General features: G+C 48.7%; 1 long non-coding RNA gene across 1 annotated transcript; it reads left to right on the top strand.

Moving 5' to 3' along the window:
* Positions 1-2756: 2756 nt before the first annotated feature.
* LOC309333414 lies at positions 2757-5216 on the top strand. The gene is made up of 2 exons (XR_014152505.1): positions 2757-3323; positions 4812-5216. It is a non-coding gene; the product is annotated as an uncharacterized lncRNA (long non-coding RNA).
* The last annotated feature ends 20247 nt before the right edge of the window (positions 5217-25463 follow it).

Here is a 25463-nt window from a genome sequence, read left to right as displayed (position 1 = left end):
GCCTGCCCCTCTCTCGTCTCCATTCATAAGCCTGCGGTTTTAAGAGGCTGAAAAGACAGGCAGCGATTGCTGCCGCCCCAGGGGTTTCTAGAACCAGCAAGTGTTGGGGATGGGTGGCAATGTGTACATGGGAGGACTTGTCTTTATGTTCCTGGATTGCTCCGAAAAAGGCATAGGAGTTCCTACAAAGTGAGCAGAGCGTAGGTAGAAGCACGGCTTCCAGGACCCAAGCCAGTGACTGGTGGGAGCTGCAGCTGGGATAGCAGGAGCGGAATGGCTAATTAAAAACCAAACAACTCAATGTGATTTTCCTATTTGCTGAAGCATCTTGTGGTTATTACAACAGTGTTTTTTTGGCCCAGCAGGCAGCAGGAAACTTGGATGGAAGGGAGCAAGCCATCTGGGTTTCAGTGAACACACTCTCACAAGGCCGTGCTGGAGAAAGTGGGGGGAGGGCTTTTTTCTCCTCCCCAGAACTCACAAAGGTGCTTCATTTAGCAGCAGAGGAAGAGCTGAGCCGCTTCGGAGGCACAACGCAAGAGATCAGCATAATAAGGAAGGATGGGGAGACAAGTTCAGTTCAGTCCACGTTTTAAATGCAGAGCGACCTAATTCACGCTCCCTGAAACAATACGCAACCCCAAGCACAGCTGCCCTTTGAAATTTGCACTTCCAAATATTGCGCGGCAGCTGTCCAACTAAAAAAAGTGCACATATTTTTTAAAAAACACATATATTAGTGAAAATAACCAGCAAGCATGTGTTACACAGGGGAATGTGCATAAGAAGAGTGCTAAAATGCTGGTGATTTTCATGAGGACTTACAAATGTGAAAATATGAAAATTAAGATTAGGAAAAATAAAAGAAAAGGAGATAAAATGAAACTGACAGATCTGTCCATTCCCCGTCCATTCACCAAGGAGGAAGAGGTGGGAATTTTAAGCATGAGTTAGGAGTCCTGACAGGGGCCAATATTACAAGGATCCCAACTGTATACCAGCCTTTTTTGGAGCATGATGGAACAGGCACTTCAGGCTGCTACAGACAAAGCTACAAGCAGGCCTGTGAGTTTTGCAGCCACACAAGACGAAGCTGGAAGACAAAGGGCTCTTTGAAGCTCTGACACTGAACAGGTACACTGAACTGGAATGGGGACCCCAGACCCAAAGGCTGAATGTGGCTGCCTCATTCCTTCCTACCTGGCCTCTGAGACTTTTCACAAGTCCGTGCCCCTCACAAACTCTTTGTCCAGTGCTTTTACCTAGCTCAGCTGCAACATGTGATGATGATGATGATTTAAGGCTAAGCAGTGCTTTTCTTCTAGAAAAATGGTCTGGTCCTCACCATGAGGTTGATATAGTAAATGCCACACTTTAAACCAGTGCTTTTACTTCTAGGGGGGGAAAGTGCCATTACTGCGTACCCTTGAATACCCCCAGAAAAAAGCACTGAGGCTAAGGCGTAAACCCTATACAAATCTGGGATTCCCTAAGACAGCTGGATGACTGTACGCCTCCTTCCAGCAACTCCTGCAGCCAAGCTGGCGACAAACATATACCTCTGCTTTCCTTTGCACCACATCAGCAAGGCAGAGAATGGAAGACTTATTACGTGGGCAGCTCAGGATCTCCAGACACGCCACCCAGGCTTGTGCCCCGGGGAGGTCACTTCTGTGCTGCTAATGCGGCGGTTTGACTTCACCGCCAGAGGCACACTCCATTGTGTCTTGAGAGTCGAGACAGACGGCTGACAGACGAAACATCACTCAGAATTCAACTCCCTTGTGTCCAATAGTCCCTAATCCCAGGTAAAGTTATCACGGGATCACAGCTGAACTTGCCAACGCAGCATGTAGTAATGAGGGGCTAGTTTCTGCTTCCACCCTCAATTCATTTACTCTTGAGTTCTGGGACAGTCCCCCCAACATGCTGTTATTTATCGTTTCCTGGCTTATTAAAGAGATTTTATACCCCACCATGGCAGAGTATGGCATAAAATAAATTAGGGTTGCCTTATTTTGGGGCAAAGCTGTTGAGCTTTTTTCAGTTTTGCCCAAAGCTGCTGAGCTGCCATACGTCCGGAAATTCCCAGAAAAAATTGTCTATTTCCACCCAGGCACTGCTTCCGCCTGCAGCATTCCAGATATATATGGGAAATTCCTGACGTACGGCAGTCCTTATGGAACTGCCAACATATACCGTATTTTTCGCTCTATAGGACGCACTTTTCCCCCTCCAACATTAAGGGGAAATGTGTGTGCGTCCTATGGAGCGAATGCAGGCTCCTTGGCTTCAGCGATAGCAACGCGAAGCCTCCGAAGCACAGAGGGAGCGCTCCCAGTCCCACCAGGAGATGCTGGGAACTGAACCTGATGCCTTCTGCATGCTAAGCAGTCATTCTACCACTGAGCTATGGCCCTAGCTCACAATATTGCTGTCAGGATAAAATGGAGAAGGGGGAGGCTGAAGTGTGTATGCTCTGTGGAGGAAAGGTGGGATAGAAGTATAAGAAGGAATAAAGTATGTAAACTAGCCTATAAGGGAATCAGCTACAGTATATTTTTTCACTTACTCTCCTAATAATTTGTATATAAATGATAAAAGTGGTATATAAATTTTGTTAAATAAAAAAAGAGGAAATGTTCAGACTTTCAAACAGTATGTTATGAGCCTTCATTGCTGAAACTCCCAAGAGCATTTTCATGCTCACAAACACCTGATGAAGGAACCATTGTGACATAACCCATTCAAGCAGAGTGAAGGGGCAACAGGCTGTCAACAGTGGCAGTAGTTGGGTGCTCCCATCTATGAAAAAGCCACAGAAAGTCTTTTCCTACTGCCTGAGGAATTAATCCCTTATTTAACGTCCATAATTGCTGGATCTATTTAACAGGACTGGAGCTAACATTTGCTTGGATTTGGCACCATTGATAGGGAACTGCCTGCTGCATTCTCCGCTCTGAAGTCACCCTGGTCTTTGGGCCTCCAGCACCTTCTTCAGCATGTCCAACCCATCTAAGAGGCGTATGATACTGGTGTTCCACTGGGTTAGGAAGAAGCCCCTGACAGAGAAGCCATGCTGTACCATCTCGGCCAGACCTTCTGCCTCTGCACTGGCTTACAACACTCCTCACATTTCACCCTACTTCACGAGGAGCAAGACACAACCCGCTCCACTCAGGAGGTCCAGGAGGCACAAGGTGCTGCGATTGCCGAATCTCACTGACCCCAAGGTTTTAAGATCTGTCATTGGCAGCGTTGGCCGGAAGAGAGCCCACAGGCGTGGCAAGCAAAAGAAGACTCCAGCGGGAACAGGAAAAGGGGTGAGGGCTAGGCTAGAGGCAAGAAGGCTCCAAAGCTATTGGCAGGGTGGGATTGCTTTGGAAGATGCCTTCTCACAATCTCTACCCTTGAACCACGTAAGGACATAAGAAGTGCCTGCTGGATGAGGCCACATTGGCCTGTCTAGTCCAACATCCTGTTCTCACAGTGGCCAACCAGAGGCCTGTGGAAACAAGAGCATTCTGTATTCCCTTCCTGCATCTTCCAGCAACTACTATTCACAAACGTTACTGCCACTGACTGTGGAGGTAGAGCATAGCCATCGTGCCTAGTGGCCATTGATAGCCTTTCCTGCATAAAACCATCCAAGTTGGTGGCCGTCACAGCTTTCTGTGGGATTGAGCTTCCAGAGGGGCAGCTGAGCATGCCTGCTGCAGGAAAAACAGGCATTTAAAGCACATTTTTCCAAAGAATCCTGGGAATTGCAATTTGTAAAGGGTGCTACAAATAATAATAATAATAATAATAATAATAATAATAATAATAATCAAGCAGTATTTAAATTCTATGGAATAAATAAAAATCATATGAGTGCCCAACTATTAAAAGCACAGGGCTCCATCCCCTGAAGCCAAGATGGCCTTCTGCACGTGCCCAGAGGCTGTCTGTTCTTCTCACTCTTGCCCAGGCTATATATTAGCAGCTGTTTGGAGGCCAATAGGAACTGCTGCTGCAGCAGCAATGGTGGAGGCACCAGCAGAATGCCTTTATGAGCAGCTGCCTGGAGCAGGCTTAGCACGGCTGCACTCCAGCCAGAGGCCATTCCAGACCTCCAGCTGGAAGTTGTGCAACAGCACCTAATGGTCTGCACTGGAGGCAGTCTGCATTCAACAGAAGCGTTCGATCTGTTGCAAAGTCATGTAGGGCAACCAAGGAAGCTGCAGCCCAGCTGTTGCAAGGCTTGTCAAAAGTGGGGAGCAGGAGCCAAGGCTTCTGTGGGAAGGGCTGCAGAGGGGTCAGAGAGAATTGGAAGCCCCACGCTGACCCCAGGAAAGGGGATAATAAGCTGTGACGTACAAATCCTTGTGAGGCATTTTCTTGTCTGTGTCATGGTGATCCTCTTATTTACCTATTCTCTGGGCCGGAATAGGTAAATAAGAGAAACTCTGGGCATGCACAGGATGTGTAGCTCCGCACCTGGCGTCTAGGACTAGATGGTGAGCCTTTGAAGGGACCCTACTAGATAGGCTTGCCATAATTCAAAAAGTGAAAATCCGCACACAAGTTTTTGAGCTATTTTAAAGAAAATTCACCATAACCTACACTTCCTACATGGGTTGCCATATGTCTGGATTTTCCCAGACATTGCAGTGATTTTCACCTGGACACTGTTTCCGATGGGCAAATCCTAGCTACGTCCAGGAAATTCTGGACCTATGGCCAACCCTATGCCTAAGACCTGACACATTTAAAAAAAAAAATACAAAAAAGAAATTAGTCACTGCTTCAATTGCTTTTTTTTTTAATAGAAAGTGCAGAGCACAACTTCTCCTGGAATCCATGGCCTCAGACCTGGAAGGTGTCCCCACCCAATTCCTCAAGAGTGAAGAACCACTGAAGGGTTTCTGTCGTGAGAGAGAGGTTCTCTTCGCATGCTCAGATGACCTCTTTTTAGATGACTTCTGCCCCTATTCTTGGACTGGAAGGCTCTGGGGAGAAAACCTGTTCCCGCAGAGGGCAGAGCCTTGGCTGTAGTTAGGTCAGCAGGTCAGATGCAGAAGGCGACCTGGGTGGTGGTATCTTGATCGGGTTCAGGCTCAGCCCCCGCCGCCCGGCTCCGCTGGTTAATTAGTTGCCCTCTGTGTTGGGCTTAGCATCCTCTCAGTGCAACCAATTACCGCTGGGATAATTAAATTTAATGCAGCAGTTTGTTATCTAAATGTCTCTAATTGCATCTAAGTGGCAAATAAATGGGTTTTGGTGCAGCCGGTGCCTGGAGAACTGAGTCCGTAACCCCCCCACCCCCAAAACACACACACTAACTCTTTGGAGAAGTACCCTCACTGGACTCTTAGGTGGGAGGCTGGTTCAGGCTAGGGCTGCTGGGGGCAGGGAATGGTTTGGATGTGGGTGCCACACAGCAGTGGAGGGGGGAGGGTAACATTATTATTAATTGATTAATTGGCTTTATATTCCACCACGTTCCTCCAACAAGCTTGAGGTTGTGTCCATGGTCCCACTGTTGTAAACAAAAATTGCCCTTTTCCCTTATGGGGTATCCAAGAGCCCATATAGAGTCCTTACATAGGTTCCCTATTGGTAGGAGAGAATAACAGAGGCCAACCAGAGAATACTGAGAAGCAAAGCAGCTAGTAAGCCTGATCTTTATTGATCTGTTGCAACAGGGTGCTCCCCTTACCCGCAGGAGAGAGGAGGGACCCAGATGGGAAATTTTGGAACAAGAGGGAGACAGACTAAAATTGCAGAGTTTTGAAAAATTAAAAAATAGAGTGCGAGATTGGCTTCATTATTACCAGATAATGGAGGCATATAATTTGGACAAAAAAAAAAAAATGGCTTCCAGGTGGAAAAATCAAAATTGGAAATAGAACTGCTAGATCCTAAAATTAAGAACTTGTCAAGAATGTATAACTTGCTGTTGAAATGGAATACTCAGGATGAAACGGTGAAATTTGTTATGATTAAATGGGCACAAGATGTTGGACATAATATTATGATGGCTGACTGGGAACAGTTATGGACCACAGGTATGAAATTCACGGCATGTAGTGCCTTAAGAGAGAATATAATGAAAATGATATACAGGTGGTACATGACACCAGTCAAGCTTGCAAAAATCTATCATCTGCCCAATAATAAATGTTGGAAATGTAAAGAGACCGAAGGTACATTCTTTCACCTCTGGTGGACGTGCCCAAGGATTAAGACCTTCTGGGAGATGATCTATAATGAAATGAAAAAGGTATTTAAATATACCTTTCTGAAGAAACCAGAGGCCTTTCTCCTGGGCATGGTCGGCCAATTGGTGCCAAAGAAGGACAGAACTTTATTTATGTATGCCACAACAGCAGCAAGAATACTTATTGCAAAGTACTGGAAGACACAAGATTTACCCACCCGGGAAGAATGGCAGATGAAGGTGATGGACTACATGGAACTGGCGGAAATGACTGGCAGAATCCGAGACCAGGGAGAAGAGTCGGTGGAGGAAGATTGGAGGAAATTTAAAGACTATTTACAGAAACATTGTAAAATTAATAACTGTTAGAAGGATGTTGGAATAATATTATATGATTTTAGCAGGAATGATATAAAGGATTTGGGAATAACTGACTGTTAATTGGTGAAAGGAGGAAAAGTAAAGTTACATTATATTAAGACAATTTACAGGACAAAAATTTTAAAAGAGGGAAAGGATTTGCTGAAATGGATAATTGACCTAGAATACAAAAAAGGGAGGTGTGAGGAGGTCAAGGAAATAAGCTAATGAAAGATAAGTAATGAGAAGATTTGCTGTATTTTTCTTTGCGTTTTGTTTCTGTTTAATGGATTTTATTTCTCTGTTTTTTCATATTGTGATGTGTTGTTTTGTTTTTGTTTAATGTGGTATTTTTACTTTTTCTTTCTGTAACCTTTAAAATTTTAATAAATATTACTTAAAAAAAAGAAAAAGAGGAGGGACCCAGAAAAATGGCATGCAAGGCCTTATAAAGGCTTTTGAAATTCCCATCGTGTAGATTGTTGTGTATTGAGTCAAAGGATTTTATATCTGTATTATTATTGTCTGTATTTGCATTAGGGTAAAGTAACTGCCTTTTGGTTCCAGAGGGTACAGCTACTATTGGTTCATTTAAGCTGCTGTATTTGGATCCTCTGTCTTATTGGTTGCCTCCAAAAGGCAGGACTGTGATTGCCTGATATTGTTCCCTCCAAAATGTATCCTTTCTAGCTGGTTCCCTGTCCCTATAAATGTAGCTCTCCCCTTCTCAGTCTTCAGTCTTGTTGCTTTTAATAAAGAAGTGTTACTAGAGAACTGTCTCCAGCATATTATGTCAAGAGAGCTGAAATCACAAACCCCACGTCACAACAACTGGCGACGAAGGTGGGATCCGGAATGCTGAGGAGCGGTTAAATGCAGCCCTGCCTCAGAGTCCGGATTGTAGCTAAGAACAAGACTCACTGGCCAGCTGAGAAGACGACCCTGCCCACAGGACAATGGAGAGTCCAAGGGTATTGGAGCCCTTCCAGCTATCAGAGCCCCACACGTGGGAAGATTACATCGAACGCTTCGAGTTCTTCGCAGTGGCTCAAGGGATCAACGATGCCAGCAAAAGAAGGGCTACATTCCTGAGCTACTGTGGGCCTGAGACCTTCAAGCTGGCCAAGGCATTGCTTGCCCCAGCGAAGCTAAGTGAGACATCTCTCAAAGATATTCTTGCCTGCCTAACAAGCCATTTAGCGCCTACTGAGACCAAGATGGCCCGGCGGATGGAGTTTCATAAGAGGCAGCAGCGTGCTGGGGAGTCTGTATCTGCATTTCTAGCTGAACTGCGGAAGCTCGCTCAGCACTGCGACTTCCAAGATCTGGAAGAGACTCTCCTGGATCGGTTTGTCGGTGGTCTGAGCAGCAAGAAAGCCAGAAGACGCATCGTGGCTAAAGAAGAGGTTACCCTTGCTTCAGCCTTGAAGGAGGCCACTGCCACGGAGAATTATGAAAGAGAGGAGCTTGATGCCAGTCGCAGGGCCCCTAAGCCACAGATAGAAGTTGCGCATGCCATGGACGAGCTAGAGGCTACTCCGAGCCAGAGCCCAGTCCGTGGGGTCGAGTCAGTGCGTCAGGCCTGCACAGTGCACAAAGATCACCGAGGCAGGTGCCCTGGTTGTGGCGGAAACCATGAGTGGAAGAGTTGTCGTTTCCGGGATGCTATGTGCCGGACGTGCGGAAAGACAGGTCACATCGCCAGGGTCTGTAGATCGGCGGCGTTGGGAGCGACAGGAGCACCTAGACTGGAGCATCACAGATCGCCCACAGCAAACCATGTTCTAAAGGACTGCCACTACGTAACTGAGATCAACGGGAGGGTCGTGCAGTTTCCAGCGCAAGGCAAGGCACACGTCAAGGTGAAGATTGAGGGTCAGCTGTGCGACATGGAGGTGGACTCCGGATCTGGATTCCCTATCGTGTCGGACCAGACCTCGAGGACATTCTTCCCCAGGGGTAAGTTGCCCCCTCTGGAGCCCTTCCCGGCAACTTTGCAGTCATACTCAGCGGGCTGCATCCATGTCATGGGAATGTGTGCTGTGAGAGTACAGTTCCGGGACAAACAGGCGGTATTGAAACTGGTGATTGCAAAGGGCAGTCGCCCCAGTCTCCTGGGCACTGACTGGTTCCCCGCCCTGGGACTGAGTATATTCAATTCAATCCAAACCTGCCCTGAGATGAGCGAGGCATTATGCAAAGAATTTGCTGGTCTCTTTAATGGAAAACTGGGTTGTTATAAAGGGCCCCCAGTTGACTTCGAATTGGACCCTGGGGTGGCCCCAATCTGACTCAAACCAAGGCGAGTGCCATTTGCACTGCAACCCAAGATTGAAGCAGAGCTGGATAAATTGGTCAAGCAGGGAGTTCTCTCACCCGTGGACTCCGCTAAGTGGGAAACTCCAATCGTCACGCCCCTTAAAGCAAATGGGGAAGTCAGGATCTGTGCTGATTACAAATGTACTATCAATAAGGCACTCAGGGGAAACTCATACCCCATTCCAGTCGTATCACATCTGTTGGCTAAACTGGCTGGGGGCAAGGTGTTCGCCAAAATTGACCTGGCACAAGCTTACCAACAGCTGCCAGTAACCCCACAATCAGTGGAAGCACAGACTATTGTCACACATAAAGGGACGTTCAGAGTTAACAGATTACAATTTGGAGTTTGTGTGGCCCCAGGGATTTTTCAAGGGCTCATGGAACGCCTGTTAAGAGGTCTGCCGGGGGTCTTGCCATTTTTTGATGACGTTTTGATTGCTGGAAAAGACCCACAGGAACTGGTTGCGCGTGTCCGTGCAGTGTTGCTCAAGTTCAAGGAGGCGGGGTTGCAACTAAAAAAGGAAAAATGCAGTTTTGGGGTGCCAACTGTGGAATTCTTGGGGTTTAAAATTGATGCATCAGGCATCCACCCCACAGATGCTAAGGTTAAGGCCATCATCGAGGCACCATGACCACAGAACAAGACGGAGTTGCAGTCATTCCTGGGACTTATTAACTTTTATCATTCGTTCTTACCCCAGAAAGCTTCGGTAGCTGAACCATTACATAGACTGTTGCAGAAAAAGAATGTGTGGCGATGGGGGCAGGAGCAGCAGAAGGCTTTTGACTCCTTGCGAGGAATGCTGAGTAGCAAGAGCGTCCTTGCTCATTATGATGAATCGAAGCCGCTGGTCCTGGCATGTGATGCCTCTCAATACGGCCTGGGGGCGGTGCTGAGTCATAGGGAACCGGATGGGTCGGAAAAGCCCATCTCTTTCTATTCCCGTACGTTGTCGCCCACGGAGCGCAACTATGCTCAAATTGACAAAGAGGCGCTTGCAATTGTGGCAGGAATCAAAAAGTTCCATGATTATGTGTACGGTCGCCATTTCTCCATTGAAACGGACCACAAACCACTGTTGGGGTTGTTCAACCCGAACAAACAAACGCCACAAATTCTCTCCCCCAGAATGTTGCGTTGGTCTATATTCCTGAACGGGTTCCAGTACACCTTGACCCATGTGCCGGGGAAACGGTTGTGCCACGCTGATGCGCTGAGTCGATTGCCCCTTCCTGGCGGGAGCAATGAGGATCCTGCTCCAGCGGAGCACATAATGATGCTGGAAACACTTCCGGGGGCTCCTGTAACGGCTACTGATATTGCTGAGAAAACGAGGAAAGATGCTGTTCTCTCCCGTGTGCTCACTTGGGTGGGGAGGGGGTGGCCAGGTGGTCCGCATGAAGACAAATTCAGGCCTTATGCGACAAGGCAGCACGAGTTATCCATGCATAAGGGTTGTCTCCTGTGGGGAGATAGGGTGATCATCCCAGCACCACTGAGAAACAGGGTTCTTGAGACGCTTCACATGGGACACCCGGGAATGGTCAGGATGAAGTCGCTAGCCCGATGTTATGTGTGGTGGCCTGGAATGGACCAGAACATAGAACAATGGGTACGAACATGCAAGGCATGCCAAGAGGTGCGGCCAGAAGTGGCCAGAGCACCAGTTCACTGGTGGGAGCAGTCCAGATCTCCCTGGAGCCGGCTGCACTTAGATTTTGCTGGGCCATTCCAGGGGAAGGTCTTTTTGGTTATCGTCGATACATATTCCAAATGGTTAGAAGTGGCGATGGTCCCTAGCATGGCATCAGCTGCCGTAATCAAGGTGTTGAGGCAGCTGTTTGCAACCCACGGGTTACCTGAGACCATTGTATCAGATAATGGGGCAGCTTTTGTATCCCAAGAATTCAGGGCATTCTTGGCTGATAACTTCATAAGAGGGGTCACATCCGCGCCCTTTCACCCATCCTCCAATGGGCAGGCGGAGCGCATGGTAAGAACAGCCAAAGAATCCATTGCGCGCTTAATGGAGGGTAACTGGTCAGCTCGCATCGCGCGAATGTTATTTTTGCAGCATGCGACGCCGTGTACTGCGACGGGCAAGTCGCCAGCTGAGCTGCTCTTGGGTAGAAGATTGGTAATGGTGCTGGATTATGTCCACCCGGATAAAATGCCAAACCGTAATTCAAGAGCAAACCCCCAGGCTGAGACTGACACAACAAGGTATTTCGCCCCTGAAGATCTGGTCTGGGTGAGGAACTATTCACGAGGTTCGCGGTGGGTGGCTGGTGTGGTCACCCGGGCTAGTGGACCTGTGTCCTATTATGTGACCTTGGAAAATGGGCAAGTTTGGAAGAGACATATAGATTAGCTGAGGCGCCGGGCACTCAGCAGGGAGGAGTCTGATAATTCATCCCTGGCTAACGACGCAGAGCTGCAAGACCAGACTGAAAATGGCCCAGAGGTGCAATCACCAGGGGCTTCAGCAAATGAACCAGGGTCTGCTAGTCCTCAGGATGACGAGGTACAGGTAGGGGACCCTGAGATGTCTGGGACTCCATCTGTTCCTGACGAAACCCCTATAGCAGCCCCTCTACCACAGGTAACACCTATAGCAGCCCCTATAGCAGCCCCTCTACCACAGGTAACACCAGAACCGGCAACACCTGTTGTCAGGAGATCAAGTAGAAGTTGTGGGACCCCACAGTACCTGAGAGATTACGTCTGCTGTGCTCACTAGGGGGGGAGGGGTGTTGTGTATTGAGTCAAAGGATTTTATATCTGTATTATTATTGTCTGTATTTGCATTAGGGTAAAGTAACTGCCTTTTGGTTCCAGAGGGTACAGCTACTATTGGTTCATTTAAGCTGCTGTATTTGGATCCTCTGTCTTATTGGTTGCCTCCAAAAGGCAGGACTGTGATTGCCTGATATTGTTCCCTCCAAAATGTATCCTTTCTAGCTAGTTCCCTGTCCCTATAAATGTAGCTCTCCCCTCCTCAGTCTTCAGTCTTGTTGCTTTTAATAAAGAAGTGTTACTAGAGAACTGTCTCCAGCATATTATGTCAAGAGAGCTGAAATCACAAACCCCACGTCACAACAACTCAAGACCACCCCCAGAAACATCATACATACATCACAGAAGGGGTGTAACCTAAGACCACCCCTCAGATACATCACACCTACATCACAGAAAAGGCAGTCTAAAACAAATTTGAATATTGGTTTTCTCCTGTCGCAGTTTATCTCCTGTCTGGCAGGTTACTTGATTGGATTGCCTGAGGAGCCTGGCCAGTCTTTTGTAGTGATAATTACTTAGTTCCTGGGCCAGTCACAGACTCACACCCTATTCCAGGGGTCTGCAACCTTTAAGACAAAAAGAGCCACTTGGACCCGTTTCCAAAGGAAAAAAAAAAACTGGGAGCCCCAAAACTCATCATTATAAAAATAACTTTTTTGTCACTTTTTTATTATTTCTTTGTTTGACCCCTCAGAATTACTCCTCCTCATAGAAATAAACATTAAATTAACAAGTTACCTTTTTGTGTGTGTGCGTTCTTCACTCCCCTTCAAAACAGTGACCAGCGTACATGCTCCCTTTCAATGCAGTGACTAGCGTACATGCCCCTTACAATGTAGCGGGCAGGCGGGCGGGCGGGCGGGAAGGTGACGTCGGGACACTGCGTGACTAACGCACGCACCGCCCCCATGCGACGTCACAGCCAGTACAGTGCCCGCCACAGTGGGGAGTGTCGGGGCGCACAATGCACCTCCTCCCCTCGCTAGTATCCGCCCCGGAGCCGTGGCAAAGGTGTAAAAGAGCCACATGCGGCTCCGGAGCCGTGGGTTGCTGACCCCTGCCCTATTCATATCTTAAATGTGTCCTTAAGACAGGATTTGTGAGGAAAGAGACAATGGGGAGGTTTCCCACTTTGACCTAGCAGAGAAAACATTTGGTCAGTTTAGGAATCAAAATGGTTCCAGGTTGGCCTTCCTGTGCTGATCTATATATGTGCTTGGTTGGTACACTTATGAACATTACAATATATCTAAGACCATAAAATTCCTATCACACCACAACCTCATTTTATCCCCACAACAACCCTGTGAGGTTTGGTGTGCATTTACCACTGTCCCTTCCTAAATATGAATGTAAGAGGCCCAAACAACATGTGGCGTGAGTCATGTGCTTGAAACAAATGTGCTTTAATTGGCTGCTTCCACTTTGGAGAAGTAATGGTGCTTCCCATCCAGAATATTGCCTATTTTGCCCCTGAAGGTGCTGTTCCCTATCAACAGCACCTCCGGGGACTAAAGGAACCTTGTTGTTTAGTCATTTAGTTGTGTCCAACTCTTCGTGACCCCACGGACCAGAGCACGCCAGGCACTCCTGTCTTCCACTGCCTCCCGCAGTTTGGTCAAACTCCTGCTGGTAGCTTCAAGAACACTATCCAACCATCTCGTGCTCTGTCGTCCCCTTCTCCTTCTGCCCTCCATCTTTCCCAACATCAGGGTCTTTTCCAGGGAGTCTTCTCTTCTCATGAGGTGGCCAAAGTCTTGGAGCCTCAGCTTCAGGATCTGTCCTTCCAGTGAGCACTCAGGGCTGATTTCCTTCAGAACGGATAGGTTTGATCTTCTTGCAGTCCATGGGACTCTCAAGAGTCTCCTCCAGCACCAGAATTCAAAAGCATCCATTCTTCGGCGATCAGCCTTCTTTATGGTCCAGCTCTCACTTCCATACATCACTACTGGGAAAACCATGGCTTTAACCTAGGAGCAGAAAAGTGGTTCAGAAGCCTGATATGGGTTGGGAGCATGTTCCAGATCAGGGCCTCATGGCTAATTTTTCTCCAGAACAAAAGAGAGCATGCAAAGAATGCTTCCAACTAAGATGTGAGTGACAAACATCATATAAATTTTAGCCACAGACTTACCCAGTACGGCCTGATCCTGCCTTCATCAACCTGTTTTTCCTGGCAGACATTTCGGACTACATCTCCCATCATTCCCTGCCAGCTCTGTTGTGCGAGATCACAGTAGTCCAAACGCTGGTGACTTCAAGGTTGGGTTACTGCCATGTAGTAGAATGCTGCAGCAAATTGATGACAAGAGTGAGACCCAGTCAATATATAACTCCACTGTTCAGAGATCTGCACCAGCTGCCTATCTGTTATAGGGCCAAATTAAAGGTTTTACCATTATCATATAAAGGCCTCAACAGGTTGGGACCAGCTGACTTGAAGGATCGCCTTAGTTCATATATACCAACTTGAGTACTTTGATCTGTGCAACTGGCACTTTTTTCAAGTGCCACATGACGTTTGATTCAAGAACTGACCCTTTCAAGTGTAGCAGAACCATAGTATCCAAAACTTGCCACCAACTGAAACCATTCAGGCACCTTCACTGTATTGCTTTCAGCACCTTCTAAAAAGCATTTTTATTCAGGCAAGCCTATCCAGACATGTAATCTTATGATATATATTTGTTTTAAAACTGCTGGTTTTATTTATATTTGGATTAAATTCTTGCGTCAATTTTCCAATGGTTGATTTTACTTTTATTTTTTAATGTGCACTGCTGAGAGTTTTTTGTTGATTAAGTGGCAATTATTGTAAAATAAAAAATAAAATAAAATAATAAAGCAGTGGATTCAATGCTAGACCACAAAAGGAGTTCAGGGTTGCCAGGCCCTGAATTCTGGTTGGAGTCCTGTGTCTTTTTAACAGCCAAAGGGCAAGCAGAAATCCGACAGGTGAGAATTTCTCCAAGTCAGGTAGAGGGGTTCATCTACTGGGGGAAAAACACTCACCCACTTATTCACTTAGAACCATAGAACTTTCAAACTGCTCATTAACACCAGGCGAAAACGTTCCTCTTTAGCCAGGCCTTTGGCTGACTGACATCCAATGCCCCTTTAAAATGTGTTGGGGTGGTATTGGGTTGCTCTTGCTTTTATTTTTATTGTGTATTTTATGTTTTTATCTTGTGATTTTATCTTGTGAACCAAGGAGACCTGCAAGTGCAGGGCGGTATAAAAATTCAATAAATAATAATAATAATAAAAAATGTGTGAGCAGGGATTATTGTTTTGTTTGTGTTCTTATTTTTATTATGTATTTCATTGTGTGTGTGTGTGTGTGTGTGTGTGTATTGTGATTTTATGTTGTGAACCGCCCTGAGATCTACAGATGAAGGGTAGCCTACAAATTCAAGAAATAATAATAATAATAATAATTTCTGCTAGAGGGACATCTGCTCTGCCAGGGGGCAGGGGAGTCAGATTCCATAGTGTCTGTGTCAAAATGAGCTGCTGACAATCCCAGTGGAGTTTAATGCTCCTTACTCTATCCCAGAGAAAACTCTTGTAGCGAAAAGCAGACACGGAACCTGGTGTTTCATAAGAACATAAGAAGAGCCTGCTGGATCAGGCCAAGGGCCCATCCAGCCCACCAACCAGATGCCCTAATGGGAAACCTGCAAGCAGAATCTGAGCTCCACAGCTCTCCCCCACCCATTTGTGATTCCCAGCAACTGACATTCAGAGGCACATTAACTCCTATAGTGGAGGTAGAACAAAGCCATTGTGTATCTGGTGGCCATTGACAGCCTAATCCACTTCCTCTGTGAATTTGTCTCACCCTCTTTTAAAGCTGTCCACTTTGGTGGTCACCGGTCCCTTTTGTGGGAGCAAATTCCACAGTTTAACGGTCTTTTGTCTGTCCTGCATCTCCATGGACTGCAGGGGAAGAAATAGCACAGTCATTGTGCCTTTGAGAGCAAGGTGACCGTGGGATTCTGCAGCCGTGTGTTTGTGTGTGTGTGTCGTATAGAAAGCAGGCCTGGAAGAATCTGCAGGATAGAAACACCTGCCCCAAGCCCTTGCCCTGCATGCTCATTGCTCCAAAAATAAGCATTTTAGGATCTTAGTCATGATTGCACATTAAAATTCCCTGTCTAGTCACAAAGACACCTTGAAGAGGCAGGAAAAAACCCAATGCCTTCACCACTCTTAAATTGCCATATTGACTGTGAGGCTGTTAAAAGGTTGTTAAGGCTAACTGCTAAGTGATCTTGTACTGTATATGCAGATTGTGCATGGGGTGTATGGAGTGTAAAGGGAAGGGGTAGTACCTCTGGTGGGGGACACATTGTGCTCCTTTTGGGGTAGTTTGTCTTTTGGGGTGGTTTGTTCACCTTTGGTCCCCAACCTGCACTCTGCTCTCACCTGGGGCTCCTAGAAGCTGTTGGCATGAGACAGCGGCCACATCCCAGGAAACGGCTTCAATTGGCCAGCTAAACCAGGCAAGGGGAGCTGATGGAATTTAAACCATTGGTGAGTTAGGGACTTCCCCTGCATATGAAGGCAGATTGGATGGAACAAACAAGACCGAGTCCAAAGGTTAAGAAGGTGGTTTCTGCATGTTTTGTAGAGGGAAGTGAGGGGCATTTGGGGCTTGTTCACCTGGGAAGGGAGCCCATCTAAGAGAAGGAAAACTCTGATCCTAAACCTCTGCTGCCTTGTGGGATATCTTTGGGAGAAGAAAATGCTCAGGAGTAAACCGTACATAAATCCAAAGTCCCTAAGGCGGTTGGATGACACCTTGTATACCTCCTTCTGGCAACTCTTGCACCCAGGCTGGTGCCAAATGTATTGCTCCTCCTCCCTTTGGACAACATCAGTGAGGCCAAAGGGTGTGTGTGATGGTCTTGTTGTCTGGGCAGCTCAGGACCTCCATTCACACTGCCCAGGTTTGTGCCTTGAGGTGATCACTTTGATTCAGCGAACACAGCGGTTTGAGTTTGACTTCACCCTATTGTCTCTCAGGATAGACGGATGCCAACAGCATTTGCAGATTGACACACACACACCGTGGGGGGGGGATGCCCCTCATCTCAATATCTGCAGAAATGGGCAAGGAGAGTGGCACCCCAGGAGAAGGTTGGCAGAACCACTAGCTTCTGAGCATCACAGTTGCTATGGCAACTGCATCAGAAATAGTCTGTCAATCCCCATCCAAGTTTGCCTCAGGGCTGGTGGACCACATTACTCAAATGGGAGGTAGGGCTCTCCATGCTCAGTGGAAAAGCTTAGCTACTGCCAACCCCCCTCATCTAGGGAGTCCCTTGACATGTGTGGCAGAGGCTCCTGGGAACACCTGCCTGCTGGCGTGGAAATTCTCCATTTCATTGGGATGGCAAGAGGAGGATCCCATGTCAGGGAAAATGCACAGGCCACCTCTAAACAGTGGGAAACAGTCTACTCTCAGAATAAGACACCCACTGGGCCCTTCTGCCTCAGAGAAAATCGGAAGAGTCATGGAGAAGTTGCCAAAAAAATAATGAATGAATGAATTAATGAGGGGACAGGAGAGGGTTGCTGAAGCAGTCATGGCAGAACATTCGAAAAGCTCCCATGTCATATGAAAGGCGCAGCAAGTCAGAAGCTGAGCATTGTATCACCCCCCCATTCCCCCCCTTTTCTTTCTTCTATCATGGAATGCAAGGCAGCATATGTGTGCTTGCAAAACAGTCTCCCATCCAGACACTGACCAAATTTACACCTGCTTAACTTCGACACATTGGTTGCAGGCCTTTAGGGCACTGGTCCTCAAGCTTTTTTCTCTGGGCCACACTTTCAGAATAAAAATTTGCTCGGGTCTTGAGAAATTTATCCCTTGATGCTCTGGCTCTCAGTATCACTTGATGCTGTTGCTCTCATCTTGAAAATATTTCTACCCGTATTCTGCAATTTATATATAGATATATGGATAGATAGATACTATACTGTTCTATATTACACAGAAATGTTTAAATGATTCTTTGCTTGTCCTTTAATCTTCCTGCTACACTTGCTATCCTCTGCTACCACACCAGGGTGGCATGCCGCAACCTTGGAGAACCACTGCTTTGGGGTCTGAATGGGGTTGGAGGAACTTGGGTCTTCCTGAGCCAGCAGCACCTCTGCACATGCATGAATATTTGGCAGAATAATGCTTGCTTTTGTAAAATAAAATAAAAAAAAGATTCTGGAGTGCAGGAAGCTGCCTTATATAGACTCAGAACATGAGTCTATCTAGAGTGGTGTTACTTACACTGGTTGGCAGCAGCTTACTAGAGTTTCAGACGGGACACTGGAGATGCTGGGGGTTGTCCAGGAACCTTCTGCATGCAAAGCAGAGGTTCAATTGCAAAACTACAGCCCGGCTTCCCATTGGGAACAGAAGAGCAGAAGCAAAGAACTTCTCTAAAGTTTCTCCATAGGTAGCATCCCCACAAAAGGAGTTCGGGAAATGTGCTTATATTTCCTCCACACACTTCTAAGCAACCTTTCAAGACTGTGCAGGCTTCTCAAGGCAGCTTGCATTAAATAAGGACAACTTCACAATACGCAGAGAGCTCTGCAAGTGTTGTAAAAATCTAGCTCCAAAATGCTTTGCTCTTTCACAGTTTGTTAATATTAGACTGTTTAGCACATTTCTGGTTGAAGAAGCTGGGCTATTTTCATTGGCTGCCAGATGGGTGAAACCTGGAAGGGCTGTTATTATTAGGTACAAATTGAGTACACACCAGGGACTGGAACGCCTTGCGAGAAAAATAGACGAACACACACAAACCTCCAAGAGGAGTACAGTTAGAGGATACAGAATATCAAGCCAGGGAAGCGGGAAGCATCTCAATATTGTTCACTCCTCCTGCCCTCCAAAGCGACTGAACAATTCTCAGAGCTGGTGGTTGTAGGATCTAAAGAGAAGCGCCAGAGCTCAATGGCAGAGCAGCTGCTTTGCATGCAGAAGGTCCCCAATAGCTGGCGTAGGAACCGGCAATGACCCAGATCCACCCAGTGGCCTGGCTCTTCTTCCCCTTCCCTCTCTTCTGCACTGGAGGACTCCAGAGCTTCAGTGAAAGCTTAGCCGGTCCTGGAGACAACACAGAGAGCTCCATAACCTGAACTTGTTTCAGAGCTCAGAAGGCCAGCAGCTTATGAAGGCCAGCGTATGGGTTCATAATGCTTTGGGGAGCATTATGTGTTTCCTTCTAGGTGGTAACTTCCCAACTGTTTCCACCACCCTGATCAGGGCACTGAGGCATCAGCTGGAGGCTGCGAAGCCACCATAAGACTGTGTCTGTAACCCCCAGAGACCAGCAGAATGGAAACCAGGCATGAACAGCATTCTGCATCATGGAAGGTTTCAGAGGTGCTGCAATGATATATTGGAGGCAAGTGGGTGGGCGGGCGGGTGGGCATTGAGATCATGCCCACTGTTGACAAGGACCTGTGGCTTCACTTCAGACTGATGAACTCGACCTCCACCCAGCTGTACCCATGTTGGAAGCTGATTATCAGACTTGCCTTTTTTCCCAGCAGGGGGTCAAAATTCTGAGTTCTTCATGAAACACCACTGTGATAAGGTATTTCACCAACCCCATGGAGCAACTTCACCACCCATGATGGTGGGCAGCCTCTGTGAAAAGCAAACAGGGACTGGACTTGGAGAGCCATTCCAGGAGCCAACACTCTTCTTTCTTCCCCTTCCCTCTCTTCTGCAATGGAGGACTCCATAACCTGAACTTGTTTCAGAGCTCAGAAGGCCAGCAACTTCCATTTGAGCTTGTTGTGAATTCCTGCTGGAGGTCCATGCCTGGTGGCACAGCGTCCTCTTTGCCTGGAGAAGGTCCAGGGTTCAATCCTTACCATCTCGTGGTGGGTCTGGGAGAAACCCTTGCCTGAAACCTGAGAGCTGCTGCCAGTCAGGGTGGACCAGTGGCCTGGTTCAGGATAAGGCTGTTTCCTGCATTCTCGCCATCTTCCTAGCGGATTCTCAAGGATGCTGCTCCAGGGCCAGCCCTCAACCTCAACCTTCAGGCCTTGGTTTGGGTTTTTGGGGCAGAATTTGATGATGAGTCTCTGGATGGAGTGTTGGAAGCTTCTGGAGGTCTGGACCCTTCAGGAGCAATGCTGACGCCTTGTCCTTTTTGTCTTGTTTGCTACCTTTCTGCTTCTGGACTTGACCTGCTTTGGCTGCAAGGCCCCCCCACCCCACCCGCCCAGTCCGTTTGGGCCAAAGTCGTATGCAGGGACCTCTACCACACAAAGACTAAATTAGGCAGTGCACTTCTTTCTGAGTCCCTGTGCTGCTCTCCCCTCCTCTGCCAAGGCTGCTGCCTCGTGGCTGTGCTGAGAACGTCAGCAATAAGCACCTGGATATAGAACCACAAGGGTCCTCGCTGAGCTGTTATTTGGGGGGACAGGTGGCTACTGAGAACAGGGCTTCCTTCAGTCAATTGCATTGCGTGGCTATTCCCTCCCCCCCACAGGTGGAATAAATAAAGACAACGGACACAGCGATTTAGGTTTAATGGGCGAAATTGGCCACAACTTTATTGATTACAGGAAAGAAGGGTATTGGCTTTAGGCATTGGCCCCTAACCAACTATCCGGTCTAACCGGGAAGGGTTAAACACCAACAGGGGGAGCCACCCGAGATGCGTATCCCTGGGCGCTCCCCGAGGGGTTACCGCTCGGGTGCGCGCTTTAGGCCCTAGCCTCCGTAGGTTTCGGACGAGGCGACGCCCCTCGGAGTCCTTTAACGAACTACCCTTCAAGCATTGGGGGAGGTGATGGCGTTCCTCCCCCCCAACCTCATCTGCATGACAATACCCCGGCCAATGCCTACCGCCGAAACCAAGGGAGTTGTGACGATTTGCTACGAGGTAGGCGAAAAAACCAAGTGGCTCACAAAACCAGCCAATTAGCCAAATGGAAAAACTCCTACCAGGCCCCTTGCGGCGACCAGCCGAAGCCCATAGCAAGATCGGTAGCAAAAACCTAAAGGGCGGGTGGGTGGGAAACCGCGTCGTCTCCCGGGCGAAAAGGGGCGAGCCGAGGGCTGCCCCGACCTTAAGTGGCCTTTCTAAGGCCCGCCCCTGCCGCCAGCCGATTGGCTGGCGCCAAGGGGATGTTAATTGAGGGAATCCCGGCGGCCTCCCGCGAGGCTGGCACCAGCCTCGCGAGGGCGAGTGTGGGTGGTGTCGTGATCCCGCAACCCCCCCTCCTCCTGACGATCGGAAGGGGCATTGCCTCTCAATTGGATTTCAAAGAAAGCTCCCCTCCCCCCTTCTGTCCATGCCTGGTGTGCCCTGCGCAATGTAGGCCTCCCTGTTAGGACGCTTTGATCTGTGCATGTTGGAGTGAGGGGTCTGGTGCCCGTGGGTCACCTTGGCAGGTGTAGAGTCCAGCTCCGTAAAGCTGGGAGCTTGTTATTGCTCACTTCTTGTTTGTGGTGGTCTGGTAAGGGCCAGCATTGATGCTGAAATCCAGCATTGCCTGAGCTCTGCGAGTGCGGCTTTCTCCCAATTGAAGTGCAGAGTGTTTGAGGACCAGGACATTCGCAGGGAAACCAAAATGCTTGTGTACAAGCTATTGTACTAACAACCTTACTGTATGCTTGTGAAACATGGACCATTTATCAACGCCATCTCCAACTCCTCCAAAGATTCCATCAACGGTGTCTCCAAAAATTTTTACACATCGTTTGGGAAAACAGGTGAACTAGTATCAGTGTACTGGAAGAAGCAAAGATCACCAGTGTTGAAGCAATGATTCTTCAACATCAACTTCGTTGGACAGGTCATGCTGTGCAGATGCCTGATGATTGTTTTCCAAAGCAACTACTCTTTTCCGAACCTAAAAATGGAAAGCGTAATGCCGGTGGTCAACAAAAGAGGTTTAAAGACTGTCTCAAGGCAAATCTAAAAAAAAGTACTATTAACACCGACAACTGGGAAACACTGGCCTGCGAGTGCTCCAGCTGGAGAACAGCCTTGACCAAAGGTGTCATGGGCTTTGAAGATGCTCGAACTCAGGACGCAAGGGAGAAACGTGCTAGGAGGAAGGCACACTTGGCAAATCCACACCGTGATCAGCTCCTGCCTGGAAACCAATGTCCCCACCGTGAAAGGACGTGTGGATCCAGAATTGGCCTCCACAGTCACTTACAGACTCATTGTTAAAACCGTGTTTATGGAAGACAATCTTACTCAGCTACAAGTGATCGCCAAAGAAGAAGAAAGAAGAAGTTGGTAACTGGGAGCAGGGCTTCCTTCAATGCACATTCAGTTGATCTCTTCAAATTGGTGCAAGGGGATGTGTGGGGCAGGGGTGCCTACTTGAATAAAATATTAGGGTGGGGCAGGTAAGGCTGCTCCACATAACCAATCACAAGATGCAGCACATGCATACCATATGAATGGCAGTGCCCCTCAACCTGGGAGGGGGCAGTCCCCTCAAATATTGTATTGCAGGGACCAAAAGGACCTTGGCCCCTAGGACATGGCTCCTATGGTGTTGGTTAAGACCTGCAGCTCAGCAGTAGAGCTTTTGCTTTGCATGCAGAAGGTCCCAGGTTTGATTCTTAATGGCATCTCCAGGCAGGGCTGGAGAGACTCCCATTTCATTTTTTTAAAAAAATCTTATTAATTTTTCACAAAAATATATTTACAAATTTTGACATAAACCGTAAATTGCTTTATCTGTTGACTTATCGCCCTCCCCTTCCGTGGTTTCCATATTTACCCTTAAATGCTGCATATTCCGCCTGTACTATTCAATATATCCAATTTAACCTATTTGAATTAGAGAGACTCCTGTCTCAAACCCTGAAGGGCTGCTGCCAGTCAGTGCAGGAAACACTGAACTAGAGGGGCCTATGGGCTTGGAATGAAGGCAGCTTCCTGTCCCAGGAAGTGCCCTTGTAGCAGTGGGTAGTTGGCAGAGCCTGGGGCCTGGGCTGCCCCCAAAACTGCCTGCCTGCAATCCTTTACCCATCCTGGCCCCCTTGCTCTTGAGAATCAGGGGCCACTCCTTCCGCCCTCTGGGGCTCCCCCTTCCCCATTGCACATAGGCCAGTCCATGCATGTGCATAGTGTGCACCCGGCTCCCTGCTCTTCCCCCACCCCACGCCATTCGCCCGGTGCAACGGACCATGTGCTCGCTGGGAGAGGACTCAGCCCTCAATTCCTGGTTGCCATGGAAACGCCATTAGAAATTGCATTAAAAAGAAATGAAACCGGGAGCTCCTTGGCTGGGCACGAAAGGAGATCAGGGAAAGAGCATCTGTGCGTGCATGTGCTGAGGGACCCGGTAGCCCCTTTCGCTTGGGCTGATGCAAGAACAGAGGGAGGGAGGGAGGGATGCAATGCTTCTGCCCCCCTGCTCCTAGACAGGCCCAACTGTACATGCTCAGATACATGCAGAATCACCACGTTTGCTCTCAGGCATGTTTTGGTGTAGATGGATCTCTTGCAAGAAAACACAACAGCAGTGGGGCAGCGCTGCTTTACTAAAGTGCAGTAGCTGTGGGGCAGGCAGAAAGTCAACAGGTGAAGCAAGCCTAGGCTTGAAGGGGTAAAAAATGGGTGGAAGGAGCAATAATGTGGGGTTACCCCTGGAGTACGTGGAAACGTTTGGGTCAGGGCCTTGAAAACTGAAATGTCTCTTTCTCCCATCCATGCAACAAAGTGGAGCGTCTCTCACTTCTCTGTGTGCTTCTAGGCAAGGAGCAATCTCTGGTCATTTTTGTGCTTGATGGGATATTGGGTCTCTCTCTGTGTGTGTGATGGGGTGGTTGCTAGGCAACCACAGGGCGCAAGGTATCCTCACTATTCATGTACTTTTATATATTTAAAAAAACTTTTAAAAAGGTGCTTCCTATTTCTGGGCTTTGTTGTCATCCTCTTGCTGGGCGGTGGTAGTCCTCCTCGATTAGGCTGTTTTTAGAGCATATTGCTCAGTGGCACAGCATCTGTGTGCAGGAAGTCCCAGGGGTTCAATTCCCAATGAAAGCTCCAAGCATAGATGCCCCTAGGTGGAACCCTGAACAGCCTCTGCAAGGCAGGGCAGGCGAAGCTCGCTAGGTGGACCAATTCAGCCTCAGGTGGCTTTCTCTGTTCTCTGTTAAGTCAAAATGGTCTTCTGACCCCCTGACAAAGATGCGGGGCAATTCTGGGGAGCAGGAGTTGTTCTCTGGGGGCCCAGATGGACCCTGCTGCACTGCTCCCCCACCCTCTAACTACAACAAAGAGTATGGGGAGCCATGGTCCCCCTCCCCCACTGCTCTGCCAACCCCCACACTCGCCCCAAGAAGCAGACAGGACAGCAGACAGCTAAAAATACCCCTTCCGCTTTATTTGGATTTCTTTTCCTCTGCGCAGGTGATTGACAGGGCTGCGTAAATACATTCTCAGCCAGAACCGCTCGCCTGCAACCCACCTTCCGCTGCTGGCTCTGAAAGGTATCCTCTGAAGCGGGACAGGGGGGCAGGTCAGGTCTAGAGCCCTCTTAAATGCCCTCTGCACCCTGCCCCCTGAAGTTGAGTTTGCAGCAAACAAGCAGACCAAACCATACCGGCTCAGTCCCCATGTGGGTGACCCCTGCAGCCTCCCCAGCCTCGGTGTCCATCTGACCCTTGGGCGGTGCTCCTGCCTCTCCCTTAATCCTTCGCAGCCCCCGCCCCACCCCATTGCCACAAGCTGGGCCCAGCTCCTGCTGCCCAACGGCAGGGCTGTGCCGCCTCCACCACAGGACCCCCATCCCCCCCCAAGACCTCCAAGACCCCACCCCACCAAGCCCTGGTCCAACCATATTTGGGCTGTCTGCACCCTAGTCCTCCGGATCGGCCGGCGGCTGAGTTTCTGCCAGCTCTGCCAGAAGCACCCCCACCCACCAAACGCAGCCCTCTGTGCCTTCCCCCATGACCTTGAGCGCCTGGGTTTTGCAGTGGGCGAGGAAAGCCAATTGTGCGTGAACGCAGCACCCCTGCCATCTCCCTGGGCACACTGCATTTACACTGCGCTGCCCTGCAGCTGTATACCCTCCCCCCTGCCCAACCCTCCCAGTTGCTCCTCTCTGTGCCCAGCCTGCCCTTGGCCTCCTCCTTCTCCTGCCCCACCTAATGCCACTGAGGTCCATTGGCCTGACCCAACCCAAGAAGGCAAGGCGCTGGGGAGGCCAGGATAGGTGTGTCCGGCTGGCATGGAGCAGGGAGCGGTTGAGGGGGATGGGAGGGTGGGCTTGGCCAAGCTCCAAAAGGGGTTTGAAAACTACAGAGGGTGGGGAGGGGAACGGGGCAGGCTGGCCAATGCAATGGGGGGGGGGCAGCAGCATGGAGGAGAGGCAGGAGGCGGAAGGAACTAGGTCATCCCTTGGGTGCCTCCAGGCCACAGGTTGGTTGGTTGTCACATACAGGAATGAATGGCTGTGGAAGGGCATATCAAAAGTACAAAAGGACCTGGTGGCCTGCTGGGGGCCACTGCTGCCACAAGGGAAGTCTGGCTGGTTTCTCGGTTTGGCACAGGTCAATGCTGGCAGGGCCACCGGGGTGGGCAGAGGGGGGCTGCAGCACAGATGGGGTTGGCGGGTGCATGTCTGTGTTTCCCAGTGTATGGGGAGGGGTCTCTCTCTCTTTCTGTGTGTATGTGTTTGTGTATTTGTGGTGTGTATGTGTGTGTGTCTAATTGGCTTTTTTTATATCAAGAACACTTAAGTTTAAAATCTTTACAAAGGACAAAACACGGCGTC

Source organism: Podarcis erhardii, assembly GCF_964252035.2.
Source record: "Podarcis erhardii genome assembly, chromosome: Z".
NCBI lineage: Eukaryota > Metazoa > Chordata > Lepidosauria > Squamata > Lacertidae > Podarcis > Podarcis erhardii.
This window is presented reverse-complemented; position numbering and strand designations above follow the sequence as displayed.